The following is a 22,982-nucleotide window of genomic DNA, read 5'->3' on the forward strand; positions in this document are numbered from 1 at the left end:
GTGTACGTTAGATAGGTACGTGTTGCGTTTCTGACACGTGTTTGAGATAAAATGTCAGAGAAACGGTTTTTTCAACGCGACGACGAAGACGACGACAACTGTTTGACATCACATAGATATTATATAATTCCGCCGGAATCAAGATGTCCGGAAACTCTGTTGAGACCTTAAGCCAAATTAGCACGTGCCCCCGCGATGATGAGCTTCTGTTCGTATACACGGCCGGATGACACACAATCCCGACGCACGGTAAACAAGATAATATTATATACCATACATGCGATGTGTGTTGGTACACATATTATACCGCGGAAAAGGGGAGACGGATTTGGGGCACATATGATGCGTGTAAAGGTGCACTATATAAGATATAGCTAGGTATACCTACATATATATATATATATTTATATGTGTGTGTGTGTGTGTGTTATATATACAGACCGGTAGATTCCCATCTGAACGTAAAGGTGCTCGGGGGATGTAAAAACGAGAAAAAAATATGTCTTTAATTACGATTACATGTGTAAGTTTAATACAGAGAGATGAGCTGTCGAGAGTCGACGAATATATTCTTCATCGGCCATCCATCCACGTGTACTCCAAATGGTCGCGACTGGAACAATAATAATAATAATAATAATAATACCCGACGGTAGGAATCGTTGTCGTATTATTTGAGCATATATATAGTACATATATATATGGTTTTATGGGTTTCTGTGGGACCAGAACGTAGTTCTAATGATGCCACACACACACACACACACATATATATATATATATTATTATGCTTGGGGACTCTGGTCCCGCGGACATTTGATGACCTGCACATGTAGCGCACACGCTGCAGCAGCTCATCGTCGTCTCTATATGTGTATGCTATTACTATAATATAATGATATTATGTGACCCAAAACGTCGTTATTGGCCTTTTGAGTCTTACGAAATTCGACTTATATAATATAGGAAAAAAAAATATATCCCAATAGTTTTATGACCGTTGTACTGGGCTGCTGCAGTTTACAGTGTTGTGTTCGCAGTGTACTTGAGCAGTGTTTCAAAAATTGAAAAGTGTAACGTTTCGAAAATATGTTTTTCACGTTTATATAATCTAATATTATACTCCACGACGGATGTCGTTTAATGCCGCGTAACATTAATTATATATATATATATATAACGTTATTATATTAAATGTCCAAGATTCAATTGCATTTCACCGAACTCACGCTTTGCTCATATATATATATATCTGCCAATTGTACAAAGAGCTAAAAAGAGTACAAATGTCCAAACAAATTCCATATTGTTTTTTTATAACACTCACACTATTTTTGTAACACAAAATGCTCAAAACTTTGTTTACCTACATATTTTTTTTAAAAATATTTCCACCATTATAGGTATGAGTGTATGGCAGATTATTGGCTATTAGACAGTGCCTATTAAGTATTAATTAGGAGGCATGGCTATTTTGTCCCCGGGGTGGCTGGCTAGTGGCTATGTCACCGGCATACTTTATATAGGTTTTATGATAAGTAATAAGTAATAAGTAAATATAACTAATAAGCATAAGTAGGTACACCTAATCATATATATACTGATATAGGTACTATCTTCTTGAATAATTAAAAAAAAATCTAACCTATAACAGAGAACATAATATATAGGGCAGTGCTTGAATTGGGAAAAATTAAAAGTGGGATGTTAAAGTGTAAATAAAATATGTGTTGAATTTTTAAATGTCATATTGATTAAGATATAATTAAAAAAGGTACGCATAAATATTTTCTAAACAGAATATTATAATATATTTTCTATACCTCTGCACCGACTCCCCACAATTCAAACACTGCCTATTGGTTACTACTTACAGATAGATTATACACCTATATTCTATGGTATTGATGAATCGAAATAGTAGGTACCTATGTTTACTTTTTAAGGTTATAATAGTTTTAACAGTAGGTATAGCCGTATAGGTTACCTACCTAGGTACCTACAACCTAGTAACCTACCTAACATTTAGCCCTAAGTCATGTATAACTCTAAACTCACACTACACTACCTAAAGTCAGGGCTTGAAACCGATTTCAGAAACCTGTATAAACCGTTATAAAACCAAAACCGAAACCGAAAAAAAAATGGATACCGGTATTAAAGTCAAAACCGAAACGGTAAAAATTTGGAAAACAGTATTAAATTCAAAACCAAAATCTGAAAAAATTGGAAATTATAATTTTTTTTAATTGACGTGTTTTTAAATACGTAAATTCCATTAATAAGCATAATTAATACTCATAATAAAATTGAGATCACTATTAAAATGTTGATAACCGTTTCATTATTCACAAAAGATAATTGGAAACCGAAACCGAAATTTCTTAATACCGGTATTGCTAAGTTGAAACCAAAATCGTAAAATTTCAAAATCAGTATACAAAATCAAAACCAAAACCGAAATTTCCTAATACCGGTATTGAAAAATTGAAACCGAAATCGAAAAAATTAAAAACCGGTTTACAAAATTGAAACCGAAACCGAAATTATTTCAATCGGTTTCAAGCCCTGCTTAAAGTAATAAATTGTTAAATACCTAAGTTTTTAAAAAATATTGTTTTAGTAAGTAATATTATAACAGTTTATACATATAGGTACGTTCTAAAAATAATTTTAGCTGGATAAATTATGCTGTGTTTAGAATATCAACAAATAAAAAATATATAATAAATTATAAAAACATAAATACCTATTAAATTGATAATATTATTGTTAGAACATTTTTATAAAGAGTCAACATATTATTATTAAAAAAATGAATATGAAATATGAAATATCGTACACCACAATATCGATCATGGTTCTTCAGTCTTCAAGGGTTGAATAAAAATTATAATACTTAAACATATTATTAATGTTCATTCACTTAATAATAATAATATAAAATGTAATATAATCTAAATCGCCAGGGTTTCGTCATACGGCCTTGTGGCGCAACGGATAACGCGTCTGACTACGGATCAGAAGATTCCAGGTTCGAATCCTGGCAAGGTCGGCAGAATTTTTTATGTTTTTATTTCAAACAATGTTTTTAGAAGAATAAATTGAAATTTATTTGATAAGTAAATAAGTTTGATTACTTGTTTACTCGATTTTATGATGATTATTTTTATATAGATCGTACTCACTATACTCGATCAAATCGATGGAAGTATACTATTATAATAATATTATATTTGAAATTCCAAGAAAAAAGTTAAACCGATTTTATTTAAATACCATTATGGCATTATACATATTTAAATGTGAAGTAATGTGTACAAACAATATAATATTATAAAATCATAACCTAACTACATAACACAGTTTAATTGAAAATTCAAATGGTATGACATAAGAGAATAATATAATAATATGATAATATAAAATTGTACTGAGTACGCTACGTACCTACCAACTATAATACCCGTGGGGAAGTAATGCGAACGGTGTTCATAAGCGATTCAACTGGAAGAAAAAAAAAGTACCTACCCACTATAATATCCGACATAAAAATATGAAAATAAATAATGTGTATACTTACGAAGAACGAGTCTACGACCTACCTAACTATAAAAATAACATAATATTAATATTTTTTTGTTAAGTAACCAGCTAGGTTATAAGATATAATGTAACTTATATTATGCATTATTATATGACTATAAAATGGCGATTGACGCATGGTAAACGGTTGGTCTTATACTGCGTAAGGAAAACAGATACTCAGATCCTTTCCCCCAAAGAAAACTCGTAGATTATTGTATTGCATTATCTCGGTTAAAATAAACGGTTTTTGTGGGAATAGTGTCAAATCAAAAATAGCAACTTGTCAGAAGACAGTAAAACGTTTAGTAATTTTCATACTGTCGCACATCAATTGAATATGATAATGGTTTACAATATGATTTTGACAATAACACCATTTAACCATTAGGTTTAATATATTCTGATTATAAGCTGTTGGTACAACGCTTAGTGGATCTCACCAAAACACGCATAAATGCATATGTTTATTATTTTAACAACATTTCATAATTAAATCATTATGGGAAATTCGTATTTTTTTTCAACTCGATCTCGGAGATCTTCAGTCCTCGTGGTTAGGTAGAACAATATGTTCTTATATATTACAGACCAGTCGATAGTCATATTTGAATCACAAAACTAGTTTTCAGAGAACTATTGAGACGCGACAGAATTGGTTCCCCCACCACAACGGTTGTGAGCATGTGGCTTGCCAAAAAAAAAAAAAAAAACAGGGTGTCGGGCAACCTTTCAAAATTAAAACATAAAAAACATACATTCGTCGACCCTGCCAGGATTCGAACCTGGAATCTTCTGATCCGTAGTCAGACGCGTTATCCGTTGCGCCACAGGGCCAGTTATCCCCGTTGTATCGATCTTGATATATTAGAACGACTTGTTGAATTTCTATTAAAAACACAACATTATTATTATTGATTGGCTTAAGTTTATCATTAAAATTATTCATGTAATTTATAGAAATATTGGACGATTTAAAATTTTTATTTAACATGTATACCTTACCTAACATGTATACCCATTTAAGTTTTTTCAAATGAATTTAGGTACAAGTAATGTTATATATAAAACGTATATAATAATATGTATGTTTTACGGTGAAAATTATAAATGTATAATATCAAAACATATTATGTAGGTGTACAATTAAGTATCTAATCCCAATATATTATTATTAATTATTAGTTTATTACATACCTATTTAGTATTTAGTAGCTGAAGACATGAAAAATATAATGGCCTTATTTTGAATAGAAGCAGTGAAAAAATTTACTATGTCTACAGGCTACGGACTACCTAGTCAAACCATTTATGTTTTATGCAGTAACCACTTAAACGTTATTATACCTATTGAAATCTATTTTACTAATTTCCATATAAAAAAATTTTTAAATCGTATGATAAAAAACAGTAGATTTAAGTGCCCATAACGATAATGTTAATATATCCACACATAAATAATGGCGCTTGCATCCTGGACAACACCTATGGGTACAATATTATTGGCACGGTCGAAGCCAAAACTGATTTTTAATGGTGTTTAAGTAGGCATCGCTTATTTTTATTCAACACGATATGTACCTACACACAATAAAAACATATTATTTATTGATATTTTTATTTGCATATTACCATCGTATCCGTTGTTACTGTTCGTTTTCATAAAACAACATTTGGCACGACAAAAATCGAATGGTTAATATCTGCGTTAGAGTGGTACCTATATAACTATAATAATATAGTGTTTATCGTATATGTATTATACCCATTTATTATATTCTATAGATAAATCCCGTGGCCCATTTCATCAACCTACATTTCAAAAATGGCCAAAACGAAAATATATAAATCGACAGTGCGGAAGAGTTTATAGTTAAATAAACAACTGTAAAAATAAACGTTTTAAACTTTGCGTTGTTCGTATATTATAATATATTATTGGAAACATCCGCGGGGTGACGAAATAAGTATCCGGCACACACGTCATTATAATATTACATAGGTGCATTATAGACAAGTAGCATATTATACCGATAATATATTATAATAGATGTATATACGAACAACTGTCAAAATTTAAGAACCTTCTTTGAGTAGACACTGAAGTTTAATATAGACAATATAGTTATAACTTTTAACTGCGGTTGCGTTATACAAAATCGTTAAGTACATAAAATTTTTACAACAAAAGTAAACGATTTTTATTGTTAATAGTTTTTTACGAGTTTGTTTTTAACCGCAAAGAGGAGAAATCTGGTTTTACTCCTAATTATATTTACGTGATACGCCACTATTGAGATCTATTCACAAATATTGAATACTAACCTTTTTTTTTTCTAAAAATATCTTACCTGAACGTATCGAATCGTTGTCTTAAATATATAGTATATATTCGGAGAGTTCACTGCTTCTGGACTTACTGTTTCTGGTTTTGTTGTGATTCAATATTCGTAGTCCGACGACATCCATTCACCTGTTCTGAGTGCTCACCAGCGCTTAGTGGTGGCCATTCGTGGGCAAACTACGGCCCAACGGTCAAATTTTGACCACGACTGCACTCAATGCGGCCCGCGAACAAATTAATTTTAGTTTGTAAAAAAAATGTGAAAAATATAAAGTGCAAGTATTCATTTTTTTTCCTTATATACGTTTTAATTCTTACTTTTTGGCTCCCTTTTAAAAAAGATTGACCGTCCCTGATCTAGACTAATTGTTATACGTCTCGTCACGTCTAATGATTGTTAATGTCGCTGCTATTGTTGGTTAACCCGATTAATAATATACGTAGTAATTGTAAATATTCGAAAAAAAATAATCGATACAACACTATTGGTTGACGTAAACAATGATTTATCTGTTCTAAGTTCATTAACAACAAACACGAATAATATTTTAGAAAAAGCTACGCCATACAAAGTTCTGAGCAGCATATTGATTTTTATAGGCCCCTAATGAAAATATTTCAAAGACCTATCAATTATTATAGTCATTATATATGTGTTGCAAGGTTATATTAATAGAAGGTAATAATAATATTAGGTATGACGCAAATCTATATTGTATAGTTTAGGTTCGCGTTTTATACTTAATTTTATGCAGTTATATTTTGCCACATAAATTTCTTTGTTTTTCTTTTGTTACAAAACAGCGCGTATAGGGTCACTTATGTCATCACCGGAACCACATAATTAAACGGAATAATAAAAATTAACCTGAAAAAAAAAAACAATAGTATACCTATTTACTACACAATCAGCTAATAAAGTTACATCGATAGAGTGAAATGAATTTTATTAGATTGTATTGTATTTAGACTGTATTTGTTGATTTATTCGTGTCGGTAAAACACTAAAACCTTGAATTTTGTGCTAGTAAAAACACGTTATACGATCGATGTTTACCCGCATAGAAATTCGATGAAAACGAAAAACGACATGGGAATAATATCAGCTAAAGTTGAACATTTGAATGTAATAATAATAATAATATTTACCTACAGCCACCAAATAAGTATGTATACGTGGAAAATGCTAAACTGTGAACGTTATAATAACAAATAATATTTTATGTTTTTTCAAATTTCATAGCTGCAGTCAAGTTTTTAAAATGTGAGGTGAATTTTATTCGTGCATCAATCCCAAAAATAAAATATTGAATTTGCCGTCTAACTAAAATCAAAACAATGTAAGTAGGTATTTTGATAAAATATGTACGAAGTATAAGTATAGTTGAATATTATATAGAATACAAATCTTGAAATATAATTTCATCCTATAGAAAGAACGAAACATTATTATTTAAAAATTCAAAAGTGTACTTAATAATAAGTAATAAGTACCTCGTACCTATAATGAAAGTTTATTTAAAATGTCTATTATCCGTGAAATTTTTTTTTTAGAACTTATTGCTATTACATTTTATATAATAATTCATTTGTATCACATCAAATATTATAAGATATGAAGTACTAAAGAAAATTCAACATCTACATCAAATATTAAGTTATTATATTATTATACTTATTACGTAAATATAATCATTTTCCAAAAAAAAAAAACTGAAACTTTCAATCAAATTAACATTTATCTTATTATGTCTAGTACTAGTTTTGAATAGGTAATATATTTTAGTCATATTGTAATATATTATACCTAAAATTGAATTTTGTCCCACCGAATTTTCGTTTTCTAATTTTTACTCTACTCCCTAATAAATTTTACCTACACTAAATTTAAGATGAACTAATGTGACATATTTATGGTTCATATGAGTAATATTGGTGGAAAATTATGTTAACTTAACGATTATTATAACGCGGTGTATCGTATAAAATATTATTATTATGAAATATGCCCGCACACGCGGTATCGATTATTACTGCGGTTGAAGACATATTATTATCTTCTCACATCGAGAGAATTAAATTTTCGGCCAAACGGTGTTTTTATTTTAATACGACTGTTATATAAAAATATATAATATTGTACGCCCACCAAGAGTGGGTGGAATCAGCCACTGCGGTATGTCGAAAATACCAGTTTTTACTGTCTTGTTGTTTCGTGAAAAGTGCTGTCCGCGGCGGTCATTGTACGGTAGCCGAAATAAAAAATAATAATAACCGTCACATTCATTAGAACGCATCATACCCATTGAAGACGGTCCTGGTGCCATTATAATAATTAATATCCTGGATGAAAATGCATTCGGCGGCGATTATTCCGTCCCACAGCATATAAAAATAATATTCTAATGATGTTATGACGTTTTTATTATTATTTTATACACATTATTATACAGACAGTGCCACTCAAAATACCATTTTATCTCCATCGCTCCGAAAATCATCTAATTATTACTGCAGTTGTTCGTGATGTGCTCTATACGAAAATCTAATCGTTTCATTTATTTTTTAAATAACATAATATTATGCAAGTACCTACCTAATAGCAGCTATAGGCTTTTAAAATTATTCTTGTCAAAATCGTTGTTTATTCGAACGCTTATATCATAGGTACCTATAATTGATATTTGTTTGGTCAATCCAAATAAAATGTACTGCTTTACACGAATTATAAAAACTTCACTGGACGGTGTACATAATAAAATGTGATCTAAATGATAAATATTTTTTCATAAATAAATAATTCGAACCGAAATATTGAAGAAACGTGAAAGCTATACACATAATGACAACGTAATAATATTATCATATATAAATATATATTGTATAATATACACTTCTCCAATAATAGAACGACTGAACGAACAATCTGGTTCACTCATTATAACAATAATTATTATGATTTGTGAACCTGCCGCAATTGAATTACAGTTGACTGATATAAATCTTTACCAACTGTTAACAATTATGTTAACACTCAACACGGTTATAAATATTATGGTCATTGCTCTTAAAGAAAATATAAATATATAATAGGCGTACATAATAATATATAATATGTAGCACGTAGGTCACACGCAAACGAATATGATTATTGATTATACCTCACGATGTCTATGCGAGTGCCTAATATATAATATATTAATATCATTTTATATTTGAATATAATCATTTATCAATATCCCGAAGATGGAAGGACTACAGTTAATAATGTACCTATAAAGGTACTCAATTATTACCTATGCTACAAAAAATAATCTACCTCTCTTTGTAATATGAATAATATTATTTATAATCACATCATATGCATTAATGTCGTGAGGTTTTATTCGAAAAACATTTGGGTACCTAACAAATTCTGCGAAATTTTTAATTTATTTTGTATGGTTTAAAAAAAAAAAAACCAATAGCCGATAGTTACGTCTCGTGGTTTTTTCTCAGATAAAAACGTGAAATCTGCATGCCAGCCCAATTTTCCACCCTTCAAAAAAAAAAAAACGATCGCCACAACACCGCGGGACTTCTCCACCCCACCAAAGTCACAACCCCCCTCGCCACTGGCACACGTTTAATATATTATTATTATACATTTTTATCGGTTACCTACCGCGCGAAACACGTGCGCTAAAAACGCCGCAACAGCCGTTTACAGAGTGTATATTAGAAAAGGGTGTCGGGCGCGCGCCTCCTGCAAGATAGACCCCTTTCGCGCACGTATATGTAACTGCAGTCGTTACGTATATATAATGTACACTCACACTCGTTTGTACAATATTATGTGTTATATATATTATTACAACAACTAGTGCGTGCGTGTTGTTTTTAGCATCGGCCCGAATGATTATATTATATATTTTCTTCACGGCCATCATCCGCTCGTCTGTCTGTGAACCGTAAGATCGTCACCGTCGTCATCGTCGCTCGCCGGTTTCCTGTTCGGATGTTATAATGTTCTGTACTATTATATTATACACGCACTTATATATATATATAGGTATATCGTGTGTGCAACGTCGTGTAAATAATATACCGCGAGAGCAGCGCATATTATTCATTTGTAACCGAAAACGACCGAGTTAATAATAAACGAGCGGAGCGAAATAGCTTTTCGGAAGCCGGAAACTTTTTTCCCTAGCGCCGTCGTCACGCCGCGAACACGGTGTACACCGTAGGTAAAACATAATATGTATAGATATAGTGGGTATGTGTATAACTCGCGTGTCTGCCTATATATATTTATATATATATATAATATGAACGCACTTGTATGACGGCAGCGGACGACGAATGACACGGACGTCCGGGACGATTGTTGATGATCCAGCGTATTATATCTAGCGGCAAAGTTTCCGTAGTGTCCTTAAACCCCGTTTTCCCTCCGATATTGTACTTTATAGCATCTAAATATACATAATATTCAACGTCTGACAGGCCGTCGTCATTATATCGCGCGGGTAAGCCCGTCGTCGTGCTGTTAGCGTCTCCCTTCGTCGTTCGGCCAGCTCGTGATGTTCCTCGTTTGTAAACGGTCAAACGGTTTAAGTGCCAAATCGTGTCCGTCGGATACAAATCCCCAAGGAGACGACTAATTCGGTCTCACGTATAGGCCGCATCCACCGCCGCTTTTTAAGCAGCTCATCAACCACGTACTTATATAATATAGAAACTTGTATACAAGTTCGTCGTGGTGAATTTATGTAGTGTTATCGACTCCACGCAACCGTGTCCTATTATACCTAATAGGTATTATGCAGTTTAGGCCCACAATTTATGTCGGACGAGAGGATACGTCGTTTTCGGGTGACGACGATGGCCTTTTTACGGCGGGTCTTATATAATATTATATTATGGTCTTCTTCTCCAGCATTCTCTACTACCTAGCTGCTGCTATACATATACTTGTTCAGTATAGACGTGTTATATATTATTTATGTGCGTAGTGGAAGACAGCGGTTTTATTTTCATTTAATAGCTGTAGACTGCATTAGTCAGAAATATTGATCCATAAGGACGTGATAATAATGAACGTGTTGGAGAAAAAGTTATCATTGAATTTACTTTCGAACTCGCGAGTAGTATTGATGATGAATGAAACCTAACATGTTTTAACAGACGACTAAATAATTGTTTTTCATTTTGAGAAAATTGTTAGCTTAGCCCCCGAGATGTTTGTAAATACTAAATTGTGGTCAGTGTGTACGCCTCTCATAAATTTCAACCAAATTTAACGAAACAGTTAAGTAATTGGTGATAAATGTATAGCAATTGAGGTTATATTTAGAATAAGTAATTAGTGTAAAATTCTATGGCTAAGCATGCGTCTTAAGTGCTAACGTATAAATATTACCTTATATTATAATTAACCTCCTACAAACAAATAATCTCCACGTCATACCTACACATAAAATAATCACATAATACTATAATAACAAATTGATGTGTAAACAGTGTAAATTATTTTCTCACGTAATACATGTAAATACATGAATGCGTGTTTTCAAAAATTATACAAATATTTACTTAAAATAGGTTTGTATCACAGTAATATTATGGTTGTTGAATATATAGTTGAATGTAAGATTAAAATAATAAATATTATAATCGGTACGGTACATAATATATTGATCTTAACCTCAAAATATATTATATTAGTATCTTAGTATCTTAGACATTCGAGTAAAATAAGTACATTTTTAATTAATAGAGTACGCTCTGTTTTAAGAACTGTTGCAATCCCACGTGATGATTTATATAATACCTACACATTATCCCAGTGGTCCAAACAAACTATAAATGATAATGTTGAACAGGAACAGGATGTAATCCTCGGAACATCTGGATGGATTGATGGCGCGTTTGACCCGGTGAGTGGTGACGGGTCTGTTGGTCCGCTTGTATTCGCGTCACGCGGAATTCCGCACATAAAAGGAAAAAAAAATACAGTCATAGCTATTTGTCATTTCTCTCGGTGGTTGAAAAATGTAAAGGGACCGTGTGAACAGTGTCTCAAGGTAATTATTACGCTTAATACACATTGTGATATTAACATATTATGTTATAAATTATATGTATATAATATTATGTACAACCTATATACGAAAAAGATTTAATTTCATCAGGTACAGGTTGAAATCCACTTATTTTTTCAATAAACTCAACTATAATATGAGGTACTCGTATATATAGGTATTCACATTTTTCAAAAATTTTTATACATGAGTACCGAGTTTTCAAATAAAGAAATGTTAAAGTACCTAGTTTAATTTACCTATGCATAATTTCGAATGATTATTGAACAATTATCTATATAATATTATGATATGATTATTGCGTTCTCATTCCAAGTATAAAATTATTTAAATCCACCAAATCGCATAACATTTTCATAACAATAATACATACATCACTAAGTCATAAATACTTATAATGCACAATTTTGCAAGAGAGAATATAAAGATTCAATTGACTTATTTGGAGTTACTGCAGTTTATGACATACAGTGGATGAAGTCTTTCTGTTTGATTTGTAATTAAATATATATATAATATGTATAATTAATAAAATATATATTCTTTAAGATGATAACAAAATATTATAAATATATTTCACATAACTACTTAAGCTATAATGTTTATTGAGATGATAACAAAGCGTTTTAAATATATATTTGACAAAAAATATTTTCAAAGTATTATCATTCAACAATAATGCTGTGTGGGTAAGACTGTCGATAGTATGGAGTTTTATAAATAAGTCATCATATTTTTTTAATACTGTTTAGCTTATAAAAATTAATATTTGAGAAGCATTTAGAGTATGAAATAGTTTACCGACATTTACAGATGTAATATATGTATATATAATACATCAAGGCTTATTTTTAGCATCTGCCGACAATGGTTTGATATGCTTTTAGTATTTGTCCGAAAGCAAAATAATGTAGAGGCGTAAACAAACTAGCAGCATAATGGCCTTGTATTCATCAGATTAACATTAAAATAAACCAAAATATTTAAGTTAAAAGCTTTTTATTTAACATATATAAACTAAATATTAATATAGTTTAAAATCGTATAAATCATTGAAACTACACAACCTCAATACCCAATAAGCTAAAGAAATTATATTCTCATAAACGTTATTATAAAATACTGTACTCATACACAATATAGTATCTACTATCTTATACGACTATTTTCAATATATTATAATCTATAAACAACAACTAAAACTTTACAGCTTATATAATATATATAAGTCATTAGCGTTAGACTGTAATACATTTGAAAGTATATAGGTACGTAATATTAAAAAAAACAATTCTAAGTGAATCATTGTGCAAACCGTGAATAGGATTTATAGCATTTCGGATTTATAATAGTATTTTAAAATAACAAATTTGGCCGAAATTCAAACATAAAACTTTGAAAGGCCTAACATCAAATAAAATGTTGATAATCGATTGTAAAGCCAACACTTTCTCGTTTCGTTTAAGATCAAAAAAATATACAGTGAAAAAAAATCTTCTTATATCACATATATTTATAGCATAATTTATATAAGTAATATAATATTACCTACTTATAAAATGTGTATTAATTAAATGTTACCTAATTTAATCTACCACTCACTAATCAATTTAACTTCATAAATCAAGTTTTCTGTTTTAAATCAAATGCTAAGGACATTACTATTTAATATACTTAGATTTAGCTACCTACTATTTTTACCAACAGACATATTTCATTAGAATGATCTCCCAAGTCCTAACTTTATTGGTGTTATTCTCACAACATTGAAATTATTTCAGTGTAAAGGCAATTATTAGATTTTTGAAGGGAAAATTGTTGCTTGATTACAGTCATTAGAAGATGGAATTCAAGGTGTTTTATGCGTCGTTCGACGTAGGTAATCAATTAAAAGTTAAAACCCATCTAACGCCTAGTGCAGCAGACATATATAGTTGGTCCGCAGGAGGAGACTACGATTTACTAAGGCAACTTGCCAACTACACGGATGGATCCGGAAAGGAATAAACCGTTGGTACAAATTTGTGTGGACAAAAAAAAACTGACACGTTAAAAATAATTTCCTAACCAAAACGTCGACTGTCTGATCTGATTTCTTCAAACTTTCTTTGTAAGACATAATTACGTCTAATAATACGAACAGTCGTATAAAAAATTATCTTTGAAGCTCTGAATCCGATTCGAAAAATGTGCGGGATTATTGTACACGGGTTACGTTTTGAAATTTGAAATAAAAATATTATAATATACCTATATTAGATGTAGATAATATGCGATATAGTAGGAGACCCTTTAACTGCAAATGCAACAACATCCGAGCCCTACTAATAATTATTGTTTCAGATTTCGGAACAGTTTTTCCACTAAAATAAATCTTAGATTTACGGCCATTCGATCGACAAAGTGCTACCGCCAATGTATACATTAGCGTTGACTAAATATATATAAAATTTATCGTATAAAATTGTAAACATTTTAGTAACAGAAGAGGTAGCACGCCTAAGACATATAGATTGCCAGACAACAGTGAAGTACATAAGACGCATTAGTTAAGTAAGTACGATTGTAAAAAAATACACATACCATAAATCGTATATATAAATATTTATAAATTATTACACCTAATATAAAATAAACGCGTTCCCTGTAGATACCTAACCTAACAGTGGTACTAAATATTTATAAACAAGACAAGATGGAATAATATAAAACAGTTTTAATTATACATATTGTGTCTTTTAAGACCGATAAAAATAATATTTCCGCTATTCTTTAAACGCAATGTATACCTGTATAATAAAATAATAATAATTAATTTAGCAAAACAATACAAATGTTTACAATATGAATAAAAAAATATACATGATATATGTTTGCAACTCCCCTTTAAGCAAAAAGCTTGTTTTGAGGGGTATATATGTTTGAGTTCAGTACAATATTAAGAGTAGGATAAATAAAGCAATACAATTAATACAATACTAATAAACGATAAATCTATTAGATGTTAATAACGACATTAGTTTTTAAATGTTACAATTATAAGTAGCCATTGCAAGAGATCTATAGTAGAAAAGTCTAAAGTTTTAATAGGAATGATTTAAATATATGAATATGATTCTTATTATACTTACTTATAGTCAAAATAATACGTGTTATGTCTTTTCTATAGTACTATTCTTCTGCTTTAAACATTTCAAATGGCAAAACGTACTATAATTTCAGGATTAATTCAAAACCCGATAATAACATTTAAACGAGTTAGGTCTTGAATAATAGTTACCTACTCAACTCTAATAATTATAACGTCTTTTAAGCCTGCATGCACGAGGTATCACAACCTGTATAGACAAACACAATGTACGAACTAATTAAGCAATTCACATAAGTCCTAATTAAATTATATTAATATGTAAATTATCCAATGAAATATTTAATATTATATAATAATATGTGTAATACAATAAAATTTTTTGATATTTTATAGTCACTCAATTATTCAACTGGTAAAAAATAGGTTAGGTTTTTTTTATTACAATTTATATTGATGTATTTTTCAAAACATTGAGATAATATACAGCGTAGATTGACCAAAATAAATCTCGTTATACGCATAGTTTATACTATAGCCTACAATGCAGTAGTGTAGTAGTGTCCAAGATAAAAGTGAATCATAAAACGACGGAACTATAGAAAATAAATAAATTTAAATAATCTTCACAACTATACCGACTACTTTTCGTTCTGGCACTATTTAGAGCTGGTTTATTATTTATCTTATAAGATCCATTGTATAGCTGTGCGATATTTTCACTCAAAGATAAAAAGTGCCGTAATGTATAATATGAAATCATTGAAAATTAACTAAATAAAATATTAAAACTAATATTAGAAATAATTACTTTGAGGAACACGTTTCGTTTGAATTGTAATAAACACAGTTCAAAACGATACATAAACTTTTTGTTTATCAAATACGATTTATATAAAGTACGATTTGAATCATCATAGAAACGAAGATAAAAGTTTGAGGTAAACACGTAAAAGTTAATTGTTAGATATTCGTTTATATATTTTCATTACGTACAGAATTGGATTAATATCAGGTAAACGGTAAACTGTTCAGAGCAATGTCCTTCTAATAACCATAACTTTCGTTCAGAGTTTCTTCACAACAGACTATCTGACTATGTAGGTATAGCTACCGGTTTTTGATTAAAATATTTAGATGATAAAAAATAGGTACGTAGATCTTATCCCTGTCATGTTTTATTGAGTAAAAATGTTAGAAGTTTTTTTTTAAATATATCGATGGTATTTTAAATTGTTTTCAAACGAAACAGTAAACACACAATAAATGTGTGTCTATTATTTCTATATTATGGTTTTCCTTATATGCACTCTAAAATAAAATCAACATGATATAATACCAACTGCAAAGCTACCTACAACGTAAAAATCTAAATCTCAATTGTTCAAACAGAGGAATAAAAACACCTTTAGCATTGCGGTCGTAAAAAACACAACAGGTGGTATACGCAGGTTTTATTACTTAAACTCCCCCCCCCCCCCCCATCCAGACTACACAATCTCATAATCTCCAAAACGACGTGGCTCGTGCCTACCGTATACTGGTATATCCGATGATTATGAAATTTTAAACAAATATTTGAGAAACTTTTCGGAAACAAACGAACGTTAAAATGTGTATACAAAACCGATAATAGGTATGTGCGACTAATGCGTTTCGGGAACGAGGCTAAGGATTTACCCTTTTCTTCTACCGAACAAAACGTGTGACGGGTCCGACGCGCGGCGGCCTCTTTGACTCAAACGAAGCCGAATGATTGAACACTCCCGCAGACATATTTTACCATTGTACAAACACATTTTTTTACGCCCATTTAACCATATCGGCGGGTTTGTGGTTTTTTATATTCTTCGATTATAAACGCGCGGGGTATTAGTAAGGTATTATTTTGCAATGATGAAAAGGAGAAAATGATCGAATAATAATGTCATCGATATCACGTCGACTTGACGGCTTGTCGCGGCTCCTGAACGTCTCGATCCGTTTGAACCTAATCACCTGCAGTATTAAAAAAAAACCTCCATACAAATCACGTGGATTTACGTTTTTATCATAATACAATGTGGGAGTAAAAAATATACAATATAATCTAGATCTAGGAATCGAATAACTCATCAATCACGGGCGTCTTTTCGTCATCGCGATAAGTATAATTCGCAAGGCGAATCCTCAAACATGCTTGCTCAATGTTCTTGCTTAAATCACGCATTCAATCGAGTTCTGATTTTTGAAATTTTTAAGTGCACTTTTAAAGACCATAATATTTTCCATAGTAATATTTTTACGACATTCAAATACTTGCAGTGCAACCGATAGGTGTGCATTTTGTACATAGAATTCTATTAGTAAGGTACCTATATGATTATTTTTAGAAATGTCGATATATTAGAAATTAATATCAAAATTATTTTTCTAGATAAAAATGTTAAGATGTCACTTTGTGCACAAAAAATAATATGAAATAATCTATGCATATTTTAATACAACATTAAAAACATAGTTATGAGTTTACATCAAAATAAATATGCGTGCGATCATAAAATCTCTAAAAAATGTAGTTTTAAATGAAATAAAATTGAAAATGACCTAAATCATTAAAGACGTCAGAAAATTAAAAATAATAGTTTAAAAATGTAATTAATAGCTAAAACAATTGGGATAAAAATATTTGGTCAGCTAGATTTTTCGAACCTCCCTGGGCCGGGTCTTTAAGCACCATAATAAATCTGAGCATTTAAATATATTATACTCGTTTACTGCGTACCTACAGGTAACTATTTGATAACAAATTATAAAAATCTGAATTTGAACAAATACATAATTTAAACGTAAAATCGAGGTAGTGGACGTTATGCGTTCAGTATGTGCTGCAAAACCTCGTTATATATATGTTGATCGGATACATTTACAGTTAGATGGGTACGAAAAATCATCCTAGACATACCGATGTAAAAAATTCAAATCTCTAAAACACGAGCCCAAAATGTGGAAAAATACAACTATGTATGTCTAAATATTATTTCGGCGCGCGATACACGTTGTGGAAAAGAAAAAAGTTTATACGTATTATACTATGTAAACAAGCGTCGTAATGTGCGGCCGAGCTCGTATAAGAATAATAACGTTCGTCTTGGGTCGCGTGTGTACACAAGTCGCCATTGGATTTGTGGACTTGTCGGCGTGCGTTATATATATGTATTAGTATATATTGTGTAAAGTATATAATATAGTGTGTATATATATATATACTTTATAGCCCTCCAGCCTCCAGGACCCACGTGCATGCCCCACCGCAGACTCGGTCGTGCGTAAACGACCGCCGCAGTCTGATTGACGATTTCAAATATTGTCCTTAATTAACACACGATGCCTGATCTGATTGAACTTAATTAAACGTCTACCATGTACGAAACATTATATATTATTATTATTATTATTATGAGCCACAACGAGGCTGCACACTGCAGTGTTCACAGTGCACGGCTTCTGCTGGATACGATTATTCCGTATAATATTATTATTATTATTATTATATTATTTTAACGTTTTGTACTTGTGTGCATATAGATAATATTAATATAATACAATTTATCGCGACTATTATTCTGTTGTAGAAAAACACGCCCGCGACCACTGCGCGAACTCAACCCGCATTATAATATTGTTATAACTTATAATAATAATGTTTTATTATTATACAAGTATGCCGTTGGGGGTTTGTGTGCACGATTGGTGGAGGAGGGTTGGCAGAGGGCGCAGAATTCGTAGTCATTCCGACGTACTTGGAATTTCACCAAAAGAGTCAGAAATCGAGCCGACGACGAAATAATATACATCTTCGTCTCGAATGTAAGAGATATAATAATTTATTTTCATATGGCACATAATGCAGTTGTAGTATTGTAGTAATAATGAGAAACTATTTTTATTGAGGAAAAAAATACAATAAAAATATATATTTATCATTCGTGTCACAAACTCGCGCGCTTGCATATTGAAATTTGAAACTAACATTAATATTAAAATTAAATTCTAAGTGTTTAGTATATAGGCACACGTGTCTGCATATTTATAATGCAAAATATTATGTTTTAATAATCGATTAAAATATTGCATAACCTACTAATGATATTGTTGTTTGTCATGATTACCGACGTCGACTGCATTGTGGGCAGTAAAAAACCTGCCTAACTAACCTGATAACAAAAGTTTTTTTTCCGGCTATTTTTCATGAACCATAATACGCCAGTAAGACTATAATAAATTATGATAATTTTCTTTAGAATATTAACAGAACACATAAATCAAGAAGTCGAGAACTATATAATAATATGAAAGAAAAATAATACGACGACACCAGTGGTTAGGAGTGTAGATATTATAATGCATATATAGGTAATTAAGGAGAAATTATACTTTTTGACAATTACAATGCCAATACACGGAAGAAAGGAAAAGGAAACAGCAATTTTAGTAGTGAGTTCAGGACAGTAAAAATAATAAAATAATATAAAGTAATAGCTTGTATACAACATGAGAAGAGGATTTTAATGATCATTTATGGAAGTTAAATGAAGAAGAGAAATTAATGATGACCTACTCCTCTTCTTAATTTCTTGTATTCAAAACAATAAAAACTTTTTTAAAACTGTAAACATACAGCGAAAGTTGGTTAACAGTTTAACACGCATGCATTGTAAATTGTAATTTATTTAATTGATTTTTTTAATCGTTATGCATTTTATAATATACATTATAATATGCAGGTCTAAGAATAATAATAATGACATATGAAGTGAATGCATAATTATTTTGAAACCAGCGTTTTAAATATTATATTTTTAACTTTCTGTACATGACTAAATTATTAATTAATTTAATACTTATTAATTTAATCTAAAAATAATTGTATTTATTCCATTTGGTTCGAAGTATGATTGAATACGTCATTGAGTCCCTGTAATAATTGATTACAGTATTAATAAAATATATGATAGGACATATAGGTACATAATTTGGTTTTATTATTTTAAAAACAATAGTGCCATAACGTTGTAATAAGTATATTCAACACGTCAATACACGTTTTATAATTCATAATATATTATTTCATTAGGTGGGTAATACAATTACGATTTTTTTTTGTGTGTGTGTTAATTATTACCATTTATTATTTATTTAAGTGTTAAATTTAATATTTAATATTTGTGTATCACCTATATATTTTATAATTTATGCATGTACTTAAGAACTTATACCTATATGATGTGTAGTTTTTTGATATTATTATAATAAACTTATGCCTGTTTTTATAGTTTTAGTTTTCATCTTTACAATCTAAGTTGTGTTCATACAACTAATACAGGGAATTATATTATAATATTGTTATTATTCTTTGTATACATTTGATTTGGATACGATTTTATTTGATAGTAAAAATGCTCGTTTTTACCGCCAAACCAGTTTTTATTGCTCTACAGATACTCCCTTCATGAACTAAGAACTGGCACCAGCTTATGACGTATGTAAAGAAGACCTTTTAATCAAACTGGTGGTGGTGAACTCCCGATTTTTTTTAAACTAGTAAACTCTCCTGGGTCAACCTGGGTTTACCTGTAGGAATTCAAATTTTTTTATTATTATTCACTTTAATTTATAATATAAGTAATTATTAGACTTCTTTTAAATTTGTATGTTCATATTATATAAAAATTAAATTTAAATTAATATTTAATACAACTAATAATTTTTTGTTTTATTAGTATCCCGACTATAATAATAATAAAACTATTATATAATTATTATAGCTCATGGTTAATAAAATCGATTTATATTATTATTAGTTTTATTATTTACCATAATTTATAAACTTGAGTAGATGTGCTAATTGAGCATTTTTAAAATTTGTATGTTCATATTGTATTCTATATTTCTATGGTACAATTTATTATAAAGTACCCACAAAGTTATTACCTCGGAGTTATTAGACTAGGAAGAGTCAGTACTGAAGTAGACCCGGAAGAGTTAACCACCGAGAGAGTTTACAAGTGATTAATATCGGGAGAGTTAACAATCGCCTATTTAAACGCATAGCTATCAAATATTCAAATATACCAATGTACATGAAATATTCAACAATCGATCTTCACTACACTAAACATGCTTGATGCACTCGAAGAAGAACATATTATAGAAACAATATAAAAATGTTCTCCCGCAAGATAAACTCCATCCAACGATTGTAAAAACTGTTAAAATAGTCATTAGATTATAAATATTAAGGTGTTATAACTCGAATAATACGAATAAAGCAAGAGTAGAATAAATAACCGTCGATGATTGGAGTTAAAGGTTTAACAAAATATATAATGGTTTTCAACTATAATATATTATAATATCGTAAAAGTAACATATTATTTTTGTTGTCGATGTTCAACAATCGCGGTCACGCGTATAGGAGAGGTATGTTTTCGTCCGAATAACAGAAAAACGCATAATTCGCGTACCTACCACTAAAAGTGCAGACGTCTGTTGCAGTTGTTTTAGTACTCGGCTGTTGACTGTTATATTATATAACACTAAATCCCGAAAATTTGAATGGAATGTTTTATTTTTCGAAGCTTACGGACGGACGCGACGTGTGATGAAATTGTTGATATATATAATTTAATAAAGAGAAAAACATCAACGCGGTTGTTGGCCACGCTTTTTAATTAGAATCGTAATAATAATAACGACAGTCGTCTATTTTCGGAGGCGAGACATTATTTTCGTCGTCTCCCTCGCCCGTCAGCGCGCGGCGTTTGACCAATTCGAATATTCGAATGTGTTTTAAAATGCAACGACCTTTTCCCGTTTCTATATCATTATATACGTGCCCGATTCTATATTTACGAGGCAACGCTTTCGTGAAATATATACATACGAGATATTCGAGTGAGTTGCATAGGCATAGGTATTATAATATGATAAAAAAAAATTATGATGTTATAAAAAAAATTATGCGTTTTTTCATATAGGTACGCAGTCCGTTTGACTGCCATCGCCGTGACGGTATACGTTTGCCCCCCCTCGACAGTAAGTCAGGACGGTGCTTTTTTTCCACCCCGTTTGCAGCGCACACGTCGTCGTCCGCTTTCGCGGTGTGTGTACAGCGAGTAATTTCCGGATAACTACGACACGTGCAGCGGCGGTCCTCCCGCCAAGGGTAAGGTGGAGAGGGGGAGAGGAGGGGATACGCTCGGTAACACGTGTGTTTAAGTCTCGATTTCCCCCCTCGTCAATCGAGCTAGACAAATTGAAAATATTGCTCATCGCCCGCGAGATGGCTGCGTACAATAAATTATAGTGTACATTATTATTATTACAAAAAATATTGTAAATTTTGTAACGGACAACGTGACGTACCAAAGTCACTCTAAAATCGTGTCGACTGCATTTGTGATATCATATCATCATATTTTAGGCAGCCCGTCATTGCAAAGTGTACGAAAAAAAAAAATAGACAAAAATCGAGATCGTAAATATTCCTCGTAAAACCGTAATAACATAATACGCACATAAATCAAATTAATAAAATAAAAAATCCGAGGACAAATTCAAACTTCCTGTTGTATATCATATTATATAATATGCTGTAAAACAGAAAGCTATTTCAAATATTTATTTCCCGAGTGACGATGATGCATGTGCACATTTTATTGAAATAATTTAATTTTAGGTAAGTAATATTATTATAAAATATCCGGTTGATAATTCCGACTCCTTTACTCGGAGACGCTGCATCTCTGAATGTAAGATTAAATTACAGTATAAAATATAAATAGAGTATTCAAAATATTTTGTGCCATATTAATTACTATAGGACTCTGAATATCTG

The 22,982-nt window shown here is 30.7% G+C and overlaps 1 long non-coding RNA gene and 2 other non-coding genes across 3 annotated transcripts; 2 read left to right on the forward strand and 1 right to left on the reverse strand.

Annotated features, from left to right (window-relative positions):
* The first annotated feature begins 2,982 nt into the window (after window positions 1–2,982).
* On the forward strand, window positions 2,983–3,055 carry Trnar-acg (transfer RNA arginine (anticodon ACG)). The gene has a single exon. It is a non-coding gene; the product is annotated as a tRNA-Arg (tRNA).
* Window positions 3,056–4,349: 1,294 nt separating this feature from the next.
* On the reverse strand, window positions 4,350–4,422 carry Trnar-acg (transfer RNA arginine (anticodon ACG)). The gene has a single exon. It is a non-coding gene; the product is annotated as a tRNA-Arg (tRNA).
* Window positions 4,423–6,933: 2,511 nt separating this feature from the next.
* On the forward strand, window positions 6,934–18,895 carry LOC132944196 (uncharacterized). The gene is made up of 4 exons (XR_009664427.1): window positions 6,934–7,095; window positions 7,173–7,269; window positions 11,797–11,997; window positions 18,718–18,895. It is a non-coding gene; the product is annotated as an uncharacterized LOC132944196 (long non-coding RNA).
* The last annotated feature ends 4,087 nt before the right edge of the window (window positions 18,896–22,982 follow it).

The sequence above is a fragment of the Metopolophium dirhodum genome, chromosome 5 (assembly GCF_019925205.1).
Source record: "Metopolophium dirhodum isolate CAU chromosome 5, ASM1992520v1, whole genome shotgun sequence".
In the NCBI taxonomy this organism is placed as follows: Eukaryota; Metazoa; Arthropoda; class Insecta; order Hemiptera; family Aphididae; genus Metopolophium; species Metopolophium dirhodum.